The sequence below is a fragment of the Eleutherodactylus coqui genome, chromosome 6 (assembly GCF_035609145.1).
Source record: "Eleutherodactylus coqui strain aEleCoq1 chromosome 6, aEleCoq1.hap1, whole genome shotgun sequence".
In the NCBI taxonomy this organism is placed as follows: domain Eukaryota; kingdom Metazoa; phylum Chordata; class Amphibia; order Anura; family Eleutherodactylidae; genus Eleutherodactylus; species Eleutherodactylus coqui.
Genome location: NC_089842.1, coordinates 229,657,304 through 229,673,074, shown reverse-complemented (window position 1 = coordinate 229,673,074; position 15,771 = coordinate 229,657,304). Strand labels below are relative to the sequence as shown.

Sequence of the window (15,771 nt, the reverse complement as noted above, 5' to 3'; positions counted from 1 at the left end):
GCAGTCCCTGGTCACATGATAAAAAGGTAGTGATCTACCATCAGACCAGATAGAAATTGCAGATTCCGCATGTGTTTGATCAGCGGTAATTCGCGGATCAATCAAAAGCACTGGATTGCACAATTCCACTCAAATTAGGGGCTCAGAATTACGTATTCCACTTGCAGAAAACAGAATGCAGCATGTTATATTTTACCGCGGATATCCGCAACATAGAGCCCATTGTGCTTCATGGTTGCAGATATACCTGCAGTCAATACGCAACTACATTGTGTACGGGCTACGGCTTAGGAAATATAAACGGAGTACTGTGCATGACCGCCTGTGTGAGTACGCAGTTATGCACAGTACATGGCCGTACGCAGCGCCATGGTCGGGTTCACAGCTGGGATCCGCTGCGGGCCTCCACAAACGGATTCCACATACGGCCGTGTGAGCCCGGCGTTATTCAGACTGCTACCTGTGATACGTATTTTACAAGAAGCCCCGGAAACGCTTGCCTTCATGCAGTTCCAGGAGCAGCTTGTTGAGCGCCTTCTGTGTGAGAACGCGGCACCGCAACAAGATTATGGAGCCTCACAGAGGGCCAATTTTTACACCCCATCCCTGCCACCGGGGTCAAGAAATACCCCCCAAAAAGCATGGGAGGAGGAGGGATACCCGGTTTTATTGCCCCATGTGCCCATCCCAACCAGCCCCCGTAATTACCCCTGTCTTTAGACGTAACACACAGTTTACATCATTACTTTTATCTAAGATTTGGGGAAAGGCAAAAAGGGCATGGAGGGGGGAGGGATTATTTTTAGGGAGTCAATTTTTTTTCTGCACAAGTGAGCAATGGGGCCTGGAATTTATTCAGTTGTGCCATGAAATCCAAAGTGGTGTTCCCTCCATTATAGGCCTAGCCATGTGTCCTATAAGTAGATTAGGGCCACAATAGGTATGTTTCTGAACACGGAACAAACGGGGGTATCTATTTTGGGGTGAACGTCTTCATTCTTATGTACACTGTACAAAAAAGACTGTTTTTAAATGTTCAAAATTGCCAAAAAACAAAAATCGTAATTTTTTCCTTCTGCTTTGCTTAGATTCATTCAAATACTGTGGGGTCAAAATACGCAATACACCCCTAGATGAATTCAATAAGGGGTCTACTTTTCAATGTGGGGTCATTTCTGGGGGTTCTTTATCGTTTTGGCTTCTCAATGGCTCTACAAGCGTGCAATTGGACCTGGAATTAATTCAGTTATACCCTGAAATCCAATGGGTGTTCCTTCCATTATAGGCCTAGCCATGTGTCCTATTAGTAGATTAGGGCCACAAGGGGTATGTTTCTGAATACGGCACAAACAGGGATATCCATTTTGGGGTGAAAGTCTTCATTTTTATGTGTGTAGTACAAAAAAAACCTGTTTTTAAATTGACACAATTGCCAAAAAATGAAAATCGTATATCGTAAATTTTTTCCTTATGCTTTGCTTAGATTTATTCAAAAATTGTAGGGTGAAAATTTTCAGTAGACCCCTAGATGAATTCGTTAAGGGGTCTAGTTTTTAAAATGGGATCATTTGTGGGTGTTGTTTACGGTTTGGGACGCTCAAGGGCTCTACAAATGGGCAATGGGGCCTAAATCACCTTCATGCAAAATGTCTGCTCTGAAAGCCACCGATTACTCCTTTCATTTTGGGCCCCATTGTGCATCCAGACATAAGATTAGGGCCACAATGGATATGTCTCTGAACATGGGAGAAACAGGGGTATCCATTTTGGGGTGCAAGTCTTCATTCATGTGTGTGCTGTACAAAAAAAGCTGTTTTTAAAATGACAGAATTGCCAAAAAAACAAAACTCATAATTTTTTCCTTGTGCTTTGCTTGAATTCATTCAAAAACTGTGGGGTCAAAATGGGCAGTACACCCCTAGATAAATTCATTAAGGGGTCTAGTTTTCAAAATGGAGTCATTTGTGGGGGTTCTCTTTGGTTTTGGCCACTCAAGAGCTCTACAAAGTGCTATGGGGCATAAAAGGCCTTCAAGCAAAATTTCTGTTCGGAAAGCCACCGACTACTCCTTTCATTTTAGGCCTCTTCGTGCATCCAAACGTATGATTAGGGCCACAATGGGTATGTTTCTGAACACGGGAGAAACAAGGGTTTCCATTTTGGGGTGCAAGTCTTCATTCATGTGTGTGCTGTACAAAAAAGAGCTGTTTTTAAAATGACAGAATTGCTAAAAAATGAAACTCATAATTTTTTCCTTCTGCTTTGTTTAAATTAATTTAAAAACTGTGGCGTCAAAATGGTCAGTACACCCCTAGATAAATTGGTTACGGGGTCTAGTTTTCAAAATGAGGTCATTTGTGGGGGTCCTCTATGGTTTTGGCCGCTCAAGAGCTCTACAAAAGTGCTATAGGGCCTAAAAGACCTTCAAGCAAAATTTCTGTTCTGAAAGACACCGACTGCTCCTTTCATTTTGGGCCCCGTTGTGCATCCAGACATAATATTAGGGCCACAATGGGTATGTTTCTGAAAACAGGACAACCAGGGGTATCCATTTTGGGGTGTCAATCCTCATTTTCATGTGCACTATAGAAAAAAATATGTCTTTAAAATGACATATTTGTAAAATATGACATTTTATTTTTTCTCCTAAATTGCATTAATTCATGAAAAAAAATATGGGGTCAAAATACTCCTGACCCCCCTCAGTGATTATATTAAGAGGTGTAGTTTTTAAAATAGGGTAATTTGGGGGCGTATCTATCATTCTGACACCTATGAGCCTTTGCAATCTTGGCTTGGTGCAGGAAAACAAAGTGTTCCTCAAAATGCTGAAAAGTAATGTTAAATTTGTACGTCTCCTAAATGGTTAAAAAAAAAACCGAAAGTTTTTCAAACATGCATTCAGAATAAACAGATCGAAATATATATCTTAGCAAAAATGTGTACAGTATGTTTGCACATATTTGACATATTACAGTTGAAAATGTGAAAAAAATGACAATTTTTTCAAAATTTTCCCAATATTGGAACTTTTAGTAAATATACACAAGTTCTATTGGTCTATTTTTACCACCTAAATGAAGTACAACATGTGGTGAAAAAACAATGTGAGAATCACTTGGATATGCAAAACCTTTACGGAGTTATGATATGTCAAGTGACGCATGTCAGAGTTCCAAAATTTGGCTCCGTCACTAAGGCGCAAACAGGCTTCGTCACTAAGGGGTTAATGAAAGGAACCGTGTGTATAAAAGATAAAAAGTGGCAGTGAGGTCTATTGCTGCAGTGACCAAGACACAAGGCCCACGCTGAGGAGCTGGCGGGGTAGAGATGGCACTTATCACGGTGGCTCTTACCAGACTCCTTCCCGGAAGGACACACAGAACCTTGGCCAAGGCACAGCTAGGCCTCTTCCAGGCAACGCTGGGACAGCAGTTACCAGTATAGATGTGTAGTGGACCGTAGAAGTTGTCACTGGTGATGCCAACGTTGATTACCCGCCGGTAGAAATAATGAAGTCCACACACGATTAACGTTGAAATTCAATCACCGGGAACGGGCAGTGACTGGAAACTATACTTCTTGTTTGAAAGATACAGCCTTACACGCCAGTGCAGAAAAGACAGTTTAGCAGACGGTCAGAGAGGAGGACACGGGATGAAACCGGGCCTACAGTATGACTCCGCTCCTGGAGACATACACTCCGGAATACAGGATAACACCGGAGGGGGGACACAATACTCTGCAGACACTCACTTGAGAATTAGTATCTTAACTGCTGCACGGCTGACTCCTCTTTTCTCACTCCTCAAAGGGGGTTCCTGGGATAGGAGCGTCAGGATACCTCTCCTCAGCTTCCAACCCTTGACCACATGACGGTTGAAGGTACCCCCATGTGGCTGCCACTCTCTCTCTAGGAACCCAGAAGAAAATGGACTAACCCAGACTCACTCCTTGCAATCCCATTTATATTAGCACATCACGTGACAAGACAATTTGTTACATTTTCCAGACATATCCCAGCCATTCTCAGACATTAACCTCTTAGGCTGCCTTTCCACGGGTGTAGCGATATCCCGCGGGAGCCGCCGCCTGGGAGCAGGGAGAGCTAATAGCTCTCTGCGCTGAGCCTATTTGACAGATAGGCTCACCGCGGAGAATCGCGGCATGATGCGATTTAGATCCCGCAAGAGGAGAATCCCTATGATTCTACGCTCGTGGATGAATGCCCTGCACTTTTCATAGCAACGCTATGGAAAGCTTCAGACAGGGTGATTCGTGGGCGTTTTACCGCTGGCAAATCATCGCTCGTGGATAGGGGCTCTTACATGCTGCAGCTGTGCAATACACATAATTAGAGCAAGACAATCTGCACAGTGCATCCATACTGAAGACATGACATGTATGACTATTATGGAGGGGCCACATATTTCGGGCCACTACATTGCCAACAGCCAGAAAGCAAGAATAGCTGAATACCAAAGTGGCTGCTATGGGTATAGAACAGACACTGCTCAAAAAATCACGGCGCTAAAAAACGCTGCGATCGAGCGGTTGTCTGAGCGGTTCCTTTTCGTTCACAGGTTAAGCTGGATCGCTGGCTTCTTATCTCGTGTAAACGCTCCCTACTCAGCGCTTCACATAGGAGGTGAATGTGCGAGAAGTCCGCGATCCAGTGGTGAAGTCTTTCTGCATAAACACTTTGCACGAGCGCTGACGACCTTAGTGCTCACATCAGCGCTTATGCAGTTGTTTACCCAACTGTCGTCCCGTGTAAAAGCGGATTCTGCATGCGAGAGGCTGGCAGCGGATTCCAGCTGTGAGCTGGGGTTGGTGACCCTGCGCACCTCCCTTAACTGTACAGCAGATGACCGCGGAGGCTCGCAGGAGGTCATGCGTAGTAAAGTTGTTTTTTTTGTTTACTTGTATTTCCCGCGCTGCCACTTAGCAATGACACAAATACCCATGGGCTGCGGGTCAAACGCCTACATTGACATCAATGGGAGGCCGTCCACGTGGATTTTTCTTCCGCTTATGGAATCACAATTCCCATCCACAATTGTGCACAAACATGCATGCCTGTCAATGCCCACATTTTACCAAGGCTTGTCCGCGCAGAATGCTATCGCAGAATCCGCAATACTAATCCACTTGTTAGCCCTGCCTGAGCAGGACAGCAGCGGATTACAGCTGGGAGGCCAGCCGTGACCTTGCGTACAGCTGGGTAATGTACTGCGCACTCATGCAGGCGGTCATGCGCGGTACACCTTTTTTTTGTTTGTTTGTTTATATTTCATGCGTCGTCAGCCCATCCGAAATGTAATTGCAAATGGGCTGCGGGTATATCCATGACTATAGAGAACAATTGGCTCTGTGTCGCGGATATGCGCAGTAAAATAGAAAAAGCTGCGCTCTGTTTTCCGCAAGCAGATTACGCAATTCCGATCTGCTAATGATTGTATAATCCAATGGATTTAATTGGACCGCGTATTACAGCAAATGAAATGCTTGCGGAATCCACAATTCCTATCCAGTCGTTTGGGACTGACCTAATGCAGAGTATGCCTCAATATCAGCTGGAGGGCCTCTCCCTGCCCGCTACAAAAAGCAATAAACTTAGCAACCTTACGGATCTTGTGTTTGATTTACACAGAGCAGCTTCTGTGTCCCCAGCTAGAGCAGCTTCTGTGTCCCCAGCTAGAACAGCTTCTGTGTCCCCATTAGGCTGTCTGTCCAAGGGCGTATTTGCATTGCGTTCCCTGCGATGATAATCCCGCCGCGGGGAACGCAGTTCACGCTTTCTATAGCATTGGTATGGAAAGCGCAGCCCCCCAGTCCACGAGCGGAGAATCATAGGGATTCTCCGCTCGCGGGCAGCAAATCGCAGCATGCTGAAAATTGCTGCGATTCTCCATGGTGAGCCACAGAGCTGCTGGCTCCTGGTCCCAGGCGCCGGCTCCATCGCGGAATACCGCAACGCCCATGGACAGGCAGCCTTAGAGCAGCTATTGGTCTGTCTAACTCAGGGGTGTACAACTCCAGTCCTCAAGGGCCCCAAGAGGTCCAGAAAACCCTTTAAGGACTGCGGCCGTACACACCTGGTCTTCTTGTTCCTAATATATCCACCCACTGGCTTACTTAGTTAGCCAGCAGGTCAGCTCTCCCTCTTGCTCTACACAGAGTAGAAACCTAGAGCAGATATACCTCCCGCCTATTACCACACCTCTATTTTTTTATCACTAATTCCATAGTAACATGGTATTTTAGTCTACCCTCTGTCCATGCCTATTACCCCCCAATATTGATCCAGAGGACGCAAAAAAATAAAAAAATACCCCAATGAGGTAGAAGCCAATTATTCTCACTCGGACAAGTGCGATATGGAGCCGTGAATCGGGCTCCCATATTACGCTCGCCATCCATATGAAATTCCTAAGGATACAAAGCAATTTCGTGTGCAGCCTTGCATCTCTGTGGGGATGCAGGACCTCCGGCTGGGCTGTCACAGCCACAGCAGAGGATCATAGATTTCTCCCATTGCTTTCAATGGGAGACCTCGCATTGCACCGCCTGCTCCCAGCACATGATGCAATGCTACTGCCGGCCCCATTGAGAACAATGGGCAGTGCAATGCGAGAGCACGCCCAAAGATGGAACATGCTGCGGTTTTTTTTTCCTGAATAGCATCATGGTGCCATGCAGGAAAACATCACTCATATGTATGACCCCATTCAAAAGAACAGGGTTCATATTTGTGCGAGATTTGAGTCTCGCAACACCCAAATCTTGTGCGATTCTCTCGGCCATCTGAAGCCAGCCTCAAGGGAGAAAAATTCCTTCCCGACTCCAATCGGAATAATCCCCGGATCACCGACCGTTCTGAGTCATCAGTGATTTAACATATAACATTGTAACACTCAAGAAAGGCGCCCAGGACCCTCTTGTACTCTGTTATTGTATTCACTATCATCAGATCTCTGTAGTGTCCCCTGATATATCCATACATAGTTATTAGAGCGCCCCCTTGTTACCGTCCTGGAAATAAGTAAATGATGGTGTAGTGGCCCAGAACACCATTCCGGTCCCCTCCATAAATGTCATACATGTTTTGTCCTATGTAAATGCGCAAAGCTGTCTTGTCTTTTTCTGTATGTGTGTTGCACAGCTCCAGCGTCTGTAGGGTTAACTCAAATAAAATTATTGCATGCCTGTAAATGTGTCAGTTTATCTTTTCATGTGATATTAGTGAGGTTATAAATAAGAGAGACTAAGAGTGGAAAGAGTTCTTCCATCTTGTCTACCTGAGAGTGCTAATACAGAGTCGCATGGAAGCACCTTTAGCTTCCATGTAGGTGAAAATGGAAGAAGAAAAGTAACATCCCGTAGCATTTGGAATGTGGATGTGAAAGCAGTGAGTCTCTACAACAGAGAGAGAGAGCGAACTACCCCAGCTTCTAAAACAGGGACCGGTTCACACCACAGGCTTTTCCTGTGCGTCTGTCCGTAATTAGGATCACCGCACAGAGGTACTCTATTGAGACACCCACGCATCTGCCGTGCGGGTTATATATTGGCTAAGCCTTTCTTTAATAATTGTTTGCCAGCGTGTCTGCAGAGTGACCCCTACCCCCCTTCCCCCTCTGGAGCGCTCCCAATCCAGGATCGGTGACATACAGATAACGTGGATCGTAGGGTCGTATTCATCCTGTGTATCCTCCCTACACCTGAGCTAGAGCCTGTAACTGCTGAAAGTGAATTGTACTTGGATTACCTGTTATTCAAGTTTATTATTCAAGTAAAAGTTACACCGGGCCCCAAGCGTTCCTAGGGACCCGAGGTACTACACATAAGTCTCCGTGTTTATTACTCAGCTGCATAGAATAAGTGTGTTGGAACAGTGGCGTCACGAGTGATTGGACTACTACTCCCCCCATCTGATTTATTGCTGCTCCCTGCTATAGCAGTGTCGAAGCTAGCCTGCGATCCTGCTCTGGCTATGTGTCATCCCTCAGGTACCAGAGCCTGGTAAATGCCACCATGACAAGACAGCACTTATCCCTCCCAGCTCTTCACGTTAGCCAGGTGCCCAGGGTCACCCCTCTGGGGTGTTGCAATGGGAGAGATCTCTGTATTGTCCCCTGATATATCTATACATAGTTATTAAGCACCCCATGTCACAGTCCACAGTCCTGGGTATAAATAGATGATGGAAGTGATCTTTGTACTGACCCCTGGTATATCTACACATAGTTATTAGAGCGCCCCCTTGTTACAGTCCTGGGTATAAAAAGGTTGATGAGGGAGATCTCTGTACTGTCCCCTGATATATCTATACATAGTTATTAGAGCGCCCCTTGTTACAGTCCTGGGTATAAAAAGGTTGATGAGGGAGATCTCTGTACTGTCCCCTGATATATCTATACATAGTTATTAGAGCGCCCCTTGTTACAGTCCTGGGTATGGATGATCGGAGAGATCTCTGTACTGACCTCTGATATATTTAGAGTTATTAGAGAACCCCCTTATTACAGTCCTGGGTATGGATGATGGGAGAGATCTCTGTATTGTCCCTGGCTATATCTATACATAGTTATTAGTGCGCCCCCCACTACAGTCCTGGGTACAATAGATGGGAGTGATCTCTGTATTGTCCCCTTATATAGTTATTAGAGCCCCCCTTGTTACAGTCCTGGGCATAAATAGATGATGGGAGAGATCTCTGTACTGACCTCTAAGGCTGGGTTCCCACACTGTGTATTCCCGGCGGAAATCTTGCGGTTTGGCCGCAGCGAAAACCCACAAGATTTCCTCCTGGAAAGTGCTGCTTCAAAACCCGGGGCACTTAGCCGCGGGGTTTGGAGCGGCTTGGCCGTACGCTTTTATGTTATGGCCGGCGCTGCCATAGAGGAGAGCGCGGCCATAACGGAAAAAATAAAAGGAACAAATCCGTGCGACAAAGCTGGCTTTGCCGTTCCGTGTGGACGAGATTCCTGGGTATGGATGACGAGAGAGATCCTTGTACTGACCGCTGATATATCTATACATAGTTATTAGAGCGCCCCCTTGTTACAGTCCTGGGTATGGATGATGAGAGAGATCTCTGTACTGACCGCTGATATATCTATACATAGTTATTAGAGCGCCCCCTTGTTACAGTCCTGGGTATAATAGATGATGGGAGAGATCTCTGTATTGTCCCTTGATATATCTATACATAGTTATTAGAGTGCCCCCTTGTTACACTCCTGGGTATAATAGATGATGGGAGAGATCTCTGTATTGTCCCCTAACATATCTATACATAGTTATTAGAGCGCCCCCTTGTGACAGTCCTGGGTATGGATGATGGGAGAGATCTCTGTATTGTCCCTTCATATCTATACATAGTTATTAGAGCGCCCCCTTGTTACAGTCCTGGGTATGGATGATGGGAGAGATCTCTGTACTAACCCCTGATATATCAATACATAGTCATTAGGTCGCCCACTAAACTAAATAATCCCAATTTGGATGACCTCTCTACGTATTGCTGTCCGCCCATTCCCTTTATAACTTCAGTTGCCCCCTTTGTACCCGACACGCTCTGATATGTACTTCTTGAATACCGCTGCTAAAAACTGTCCCCAATATTCCGTGTGTGTTCTAACGAGAAGCGATATGGCACGGGTCTTCCCCTCGCATTAGTAGACTAGAACAATATTTTCCCCACACAAAAACGTATCACACTTTTTGATAAATTGCATTTATTGTGCAGAGATCTCAATTTACAGCAGAACTAGGAACAACAGCTCTCTATACAGTGACAGGGGGTCAACATCAGAAGGGAGGCATACATCCAATTAAATAGAGCCAATCAGGATTCATCAATGCAAAAAAAACTTCTATCAGAACAGTCCCGCTATTCTGTGTAATCACATATTAGCAGACCAGCTGCCCATGAACGGTCTACGATGTTTGTATAAAAGCAGAGAAGGTTTCATCTAACTAGGCGTGACGACTGATAACCTACTTTATAAAAATTGGCATTTTTTTTTAATCTCTCGTTACTATTTTTAATTGCGCTTATGCAATTGTCTAGCTGTTATTGTAGAAACACTGGAGTGCGTTCACGGCGCGGCGGGCTTGTAACGTGCAGTACATATCGGCCAAAGCTAAGCAGATAGGGATGGAAGGTTGTGTATATAGATCTAAAAAAACAAAAAAGTCATAAAACATTGGACTCCTGGGACTCCGTCCGTCCGGCGGCTCGTAAGGACAAACTTTGGATAGATTATCAGAGCAATAAAAAAAATACCCAAACAAACTTTAAAAAGCTGACGCGTCCGCTCTCCTGTCCGGCTGCTGGTTTAATATACAGGGTGGAGTCAAAAAGCCGGATCCAGCGCTGTATCTCACTACTGATACATATCCTATATAGAAATAATAGCGTAACAGGAAGGCATAGATGACCTACATGATGGTACGGCCAATGGGCTCTTGGGGGCCCCAGAACTGGCATTTCAGTTTTGTGTTGTGGCCCCTGTAAGAGGTGGAGAGTAAAACACGATTGTAAAGATGAGGAGCAGCAGGTGAGAAGCAGGAATCCGCTTTCCTCTTTCCTCTGAGTCCCGTAGGACCGCTGCTAGGACTGAGGTAAGGACAGCGTACTGGAATTGGCCTCCTACAATACATGCATGGACCAGTTGGCGTGCCGTCCAGGGCTGATGCTACCCTTTCGGGACCATGTTGGTGAACAGCGAAGCGCCAATTCAGTGCAGGTGTAATACAAGTTATTAGTAAGAGCGCGACCCAATCAGAAGACAATGCTCATTTGTGTTGAAATTTGGCGTGATCGCCTCGTTGGAGCTCTGTTCATTCCAGGTACTCTCAATGTTGACCTGTCTCTAAATCTCCTGCAGACGGTAGATGCCTTCCTGGGTGATCTGTCCCTATTGTAGCAGAAGGAGGCCACTTCCAGTATACTTTTCTTACTTCAGCCATAACGGCGGTCCAACGGTAAGTAGAGGAACGAGGAAAGTCGATTTCTGCTCTTCAACTTTGCAATTGGGTTTTACTCTCCATGTCTAAGAGGGACCACAGCACAAACCTGAAATCCAGTTTCCACGGCCCGTGTGCTGTGCCATCGTGTAGTGCATCCACAGCTTCCTATTCAATATAGCACAGCAGTAGTGAGATATAGGGCTAGTTCGGGCTTTTTCTTATCCATATCCTATGATTCCCCGTAATATAACTATTCCGGAGCTTCTTTCCTCAGAGCTCCGTGTTGTGCCGTTCTTCCTCCCAGAAAAGTATGAATAAATTGGCAACTGGGTGTTCAGTTGATGCTGACTGTATCACAGGGTAGGGACTTCACCCTCAACTAGACACCCAGTTGCCAATTTATTCAGACATTTCTAGGAAGAGTAACAGTGGAAGAGCACAAAAAGAAAGTACCAAGAGAAGAGGCTCCAGAAATGATATTTTAGGTGAAATACATTTACTTACTAGAACAGACGTGTCGGGAGAGACGGCCGCTCCCCCTTTAAATGTTTGACACATCGGTCAGGTAATTTCACGTAGTGATAAATACATTCTTTAGTCCCGTTCCTTTTACCAACTTAGTTGAACAATAATATCATTTGGCAAAGGGATTGGACATGTCCTCGGGTCAGCTAAATAACTTGGCAGCCATAGCCCCAGCTGTCTCGCAGCTTTTCTCTAGGGTGCTTTCTTACAGTCAGCAGTTAGCCCACAATCTGCACCAAGACTCCCAACTTATTCTGCCGCTATGGAACTCCACATCAGAATCCTAAGGCCTCATGTCCACGGGCAAAAGAAGAATTAAAATCCGCAGCGGATTTTAACGCTTCTCCCGCCCGCGGATCCGCACCCCATAGGGATGCATTGACCACCCGCGGGTAGATAAATACCCGCGGATGGTCAATAAAAGTGATTTAAAAAAAAAATGGAGCATGAAAAAATCTGGACCATGCTCCATTTTCGTGCGGGTCCCCCGCGGGCTTCTATTGAAACCTATGGAAGCCGTCCGGATCCGCGGGAGACCAAAAGCGGAATTTACTCACCTGCTCCGGATCTTCCTTTCGCCGCGGCTTCATCATCTCTCCGTCGCAGCCGGATATTTTCTCTTCGGGCCGGCGCATGTGCACGGCACGCCACCGACGTGCCCTGCGCATCCGCCGGGCCAAAGAAAGAAGATCCGGCCGCGACGGAGAGAAGATCCGGAGCGGGCGAGAGGTGAGTTAATTCTTTTTTAATACCTCATGTCCGCGGGGCAGGAGGGACCCGCTATGGGTTCTCCATGGAGAATCCGTAGCGGGCCTGATTTTCCCCGTGGACATGAGGCCTAAGGACTAACTGTAGATTTTGATACGGAAATATAGGGACATTTAAGCCCTTTTCAATTCAGCATCAAATTGCGCTGTTAGTCCTGCAGATTTCAGTGCCTAATTTACCGCAGCTTGTGGTGCCTCCTGCAAGCTAATGCCGCCCATGTGAAAGCATCATTACAGTCTATGCCTAACTCTGTCAAGTGGGTGGTCTCAACTGCTCATGTTCAATAAGTGATGGATGACATCCGATGTGATTGGCAGTGAATGGTGGAGACCTCCCACTTGGCAGAGGCAGGGCGCCAAATGGAACTCTGTACACGAGAACGGCGAGGATGGGGGGTTAGAACCAACGAAAAACCGAGATATAGCAAGGAGCTGTGGCCATACAGCCAGTCCGAGAACGTGGCAGGTCCTCCCTAATTTACGAGGTCTGGGTTATTAAAAACAACTGAAAAGAAGACAAAATATTAATGATAAAATATCCAATGCTCGTTCTTACAACCGTCGAAACTTCATTAGAGTCTCCATTAAGCCACTTTTACACATTTTTAACACATACATAAAAAAAGCGCATTCTCACTTAATACTAAAAAGCTTAAATGTTGAAAGTTATTTTTTTTTTTTTAAACTAGAAAACCAAAAATTCAGATGGAGTTAGTTCATATCTACTACATGGTGCCCACGAGGAAGGAAGGGACTCCGAGGACCAGAGTAGCACCTACTAGTAACGGGCCAGGACCTCGCACCGTGATGTAGAGGTAGTAAGACCGGCCTGCTTGTACTATTCCAATAGATTTTCGTCTTGTATCGTCTTTCTTCCTGCGATGATTTCCATGTATTTGCGGTTTCAGCAGTGCAGAGAACCCTCTGTGACTCTAACAGTGGGGAACGTCTGATAGGATGGAAGAAGACAAAGCAACAGAAAGAAAGTTTGATACTTTGTCAATTTTCTCATGAGTGTAATGAAATACAACAGACACATCCTTCGCTCTCAAATGCTGATTCTATGGAATACTATACAACATGTAAGATAATGGGAATATCTGGAATATTTTATGGACTGGTTTATCAGGTGTGAAATACGTTGGAATGTAGCTTGATTGTACATTCTGTCTATGAAGCGCTCTCAATTTCACAATCTGGCGTCGCTTCAATCATTTCAGACGCTCATAAAAAATATATATAAAATAGAGCTGATCTGCGGCAGTACTCATACAGCAGGAATCTCGGCGAAAGACAAAAAAAAAACAACTATTACATATTTATAACATTCTAGAAAAATATTGCACATTCTTCAGATATTTCTTTATCAGTCCTCCAAAAAATGTTACCAAGGTAAAAAAAAAAAAAAAAATCATTTAGTTTGGAAGATCGAATAATTTATCCAGTGATTGCAGCGCTGTGCTTTGTTCCTGCTCCTCGTGATGGCTCTTTAAAATGTGCTCAATCCCTGAAATGATAAAAAGACAAAAATGACTATTTTTTGTGAGGTATTTTTAGCAGTTTGACAATTTTGGAAATGTTTAAAAATATTTTTGAAGAGTTAAATCGAGGTCTTTATAAAGCCTCCAAGAAGAAAAAAAACTATTTAAAGAACTTGAAGGTAAAAGTTAATGAAGACATGATATTCTATGCAAAATTTAGATATTACAAAGTTCCAGAAGATGGCGCTACACTGCAAGAAATTATTATTCTCTGCCTGTGGTGAACCTAACATATTGTCATCAGAAATGGAATGTTAATCCATTTAGACATATTAAGGGTTCACTAATTACAAGGTATTTAATCTAAGTCAATTACAAATACAAACCAAAACAAAATTAGGAATTCTCTGCAATTCAAGCAGAAGCTCTTATTTATTAATATTCAAAAAGATGCAGCTGATTAATAAAGAGTTTATATGTCTATACGGAGCATGAGAGGCTGCGGAACGTCCTTACTAATAAGCTAAAAGAGTTGTGCACTCTTAAAAATGGACTTACTGAGTAATGTACGATGTATGACATAGCAAATAATACAGCTACTGCAACAATATGGCTATAACTAATATAATACTGCCCCCATGTACAAGAATATAACTACTATAATACTGCCTCCTATGTACAAGAATATAACTACTATAATCCTGCCTCCTATGTACAAGGATATAACTACTATAATACTGTCCTCTATGTACAAGAATATACCTACTATAATACTGCCCCCTATGTACAAGAATATAACTACTATAATACTGCCCCCTATGTACCAGAATATAACTACTATAATACTGTCTCCTATGTACAAGAATATAACTACTATAATACTGCCCCTATGTACAAGAATATAACTACTATAATACTGCCCCCCTATGTACAAGAATATAACTACTATAATACTGCCTCCTATGTACAAGAATATATCTACTATAATACTGCCTCCTATGTACAAGAATATAACTACTATAATACTGCCCCCTATGTACAAGAATATAAATACTATAATACTGTCCCCTATGTACAAGAATATAAATACTATAATACTGTCCCCTATGTACAAGAATATAACTACTATAATCCTGCCTCCTATGTACAAGGATATAACTACTATAATACTGCTCCCTATGTACAAGAATATAGCTGCTATAATACTGCCTCCTATGTATAAGAATATAACTACTATAATACTGCCCCCCTATGTACAAGAATGTAACTACTATAATACTGCCTCCTATGTACAAGACTATAACTACTATAATACTGCCCCCTATGTACAAGAATATAACTACTATAATACTGCCTCCTATGTATAAGAATATAACTACTATAATACTGCCCCCCTATGTACAAGAATGTAACTACTATAATACTGCCTCCTATGTACAAGACTATAACTACTATAATACTGCCCCCTATGTACAAGAATATAACTACTATAATACTGCCTCCTATGTACAAGAATATAACTACTATAATACTGCCTCCTATGTACAAGAATATAACTACTATAATACTGCCTCCTATGTACAAGAATATAACTACTATAATACTGCCTCCTATGTACAAGAATATAACTATTATAATACTGCCTCCTATGTACAAGAATATAACTACTATAATACTGCTCCTATGTACAAGACTATAACTACTATAATACTGCCCCCCATGTACAAGAATATAACTATTATAATACTGCCTCCTATGTACAAGAATATAACTACTATAATCCTGCCTCCTATGTACAAGGATATAACTACTATAATACTGTCCTCTATGTACAAGAATATACCTACTATAATACTGCCCCCTATGTACAAGAATATAACTACTATAATACTGCCTCCTATGTATAAGAATATAACTACTATAATACTGCCCCCCTATGTACAAGAATGTAACTACTATAATACTGCCTCCTATGTACAAGACTATAACTACTATAATACTGCTCCCTATGTACAAGA

The 15,771-nt window shown here is 43.6% G+C and overlaps 1 protein-coding gene across 1 annotated transcript in view; it reads right to left on the bottom strand.

Moving 5' to 3' along the window:
- Positions 1 to 9,726: 9,726 nt before the first annotated feature.
- CDC42SE1 (CDC42 small effector 1) overlaps positions 9,727 to 15,771 on the bottom strand; it is a 39,340-nt gene continuing 33,295 nt past the window's right edge. The window contains exon 5 of the mRNA XM_066609061.1: positions 9,727 to 13,779. The gene's annotated coding sequence lies outside the window, so the exon portion shown is untranslated. The remainder of the gene's footprint in view (positions 13,780 to 15,771) is intronic.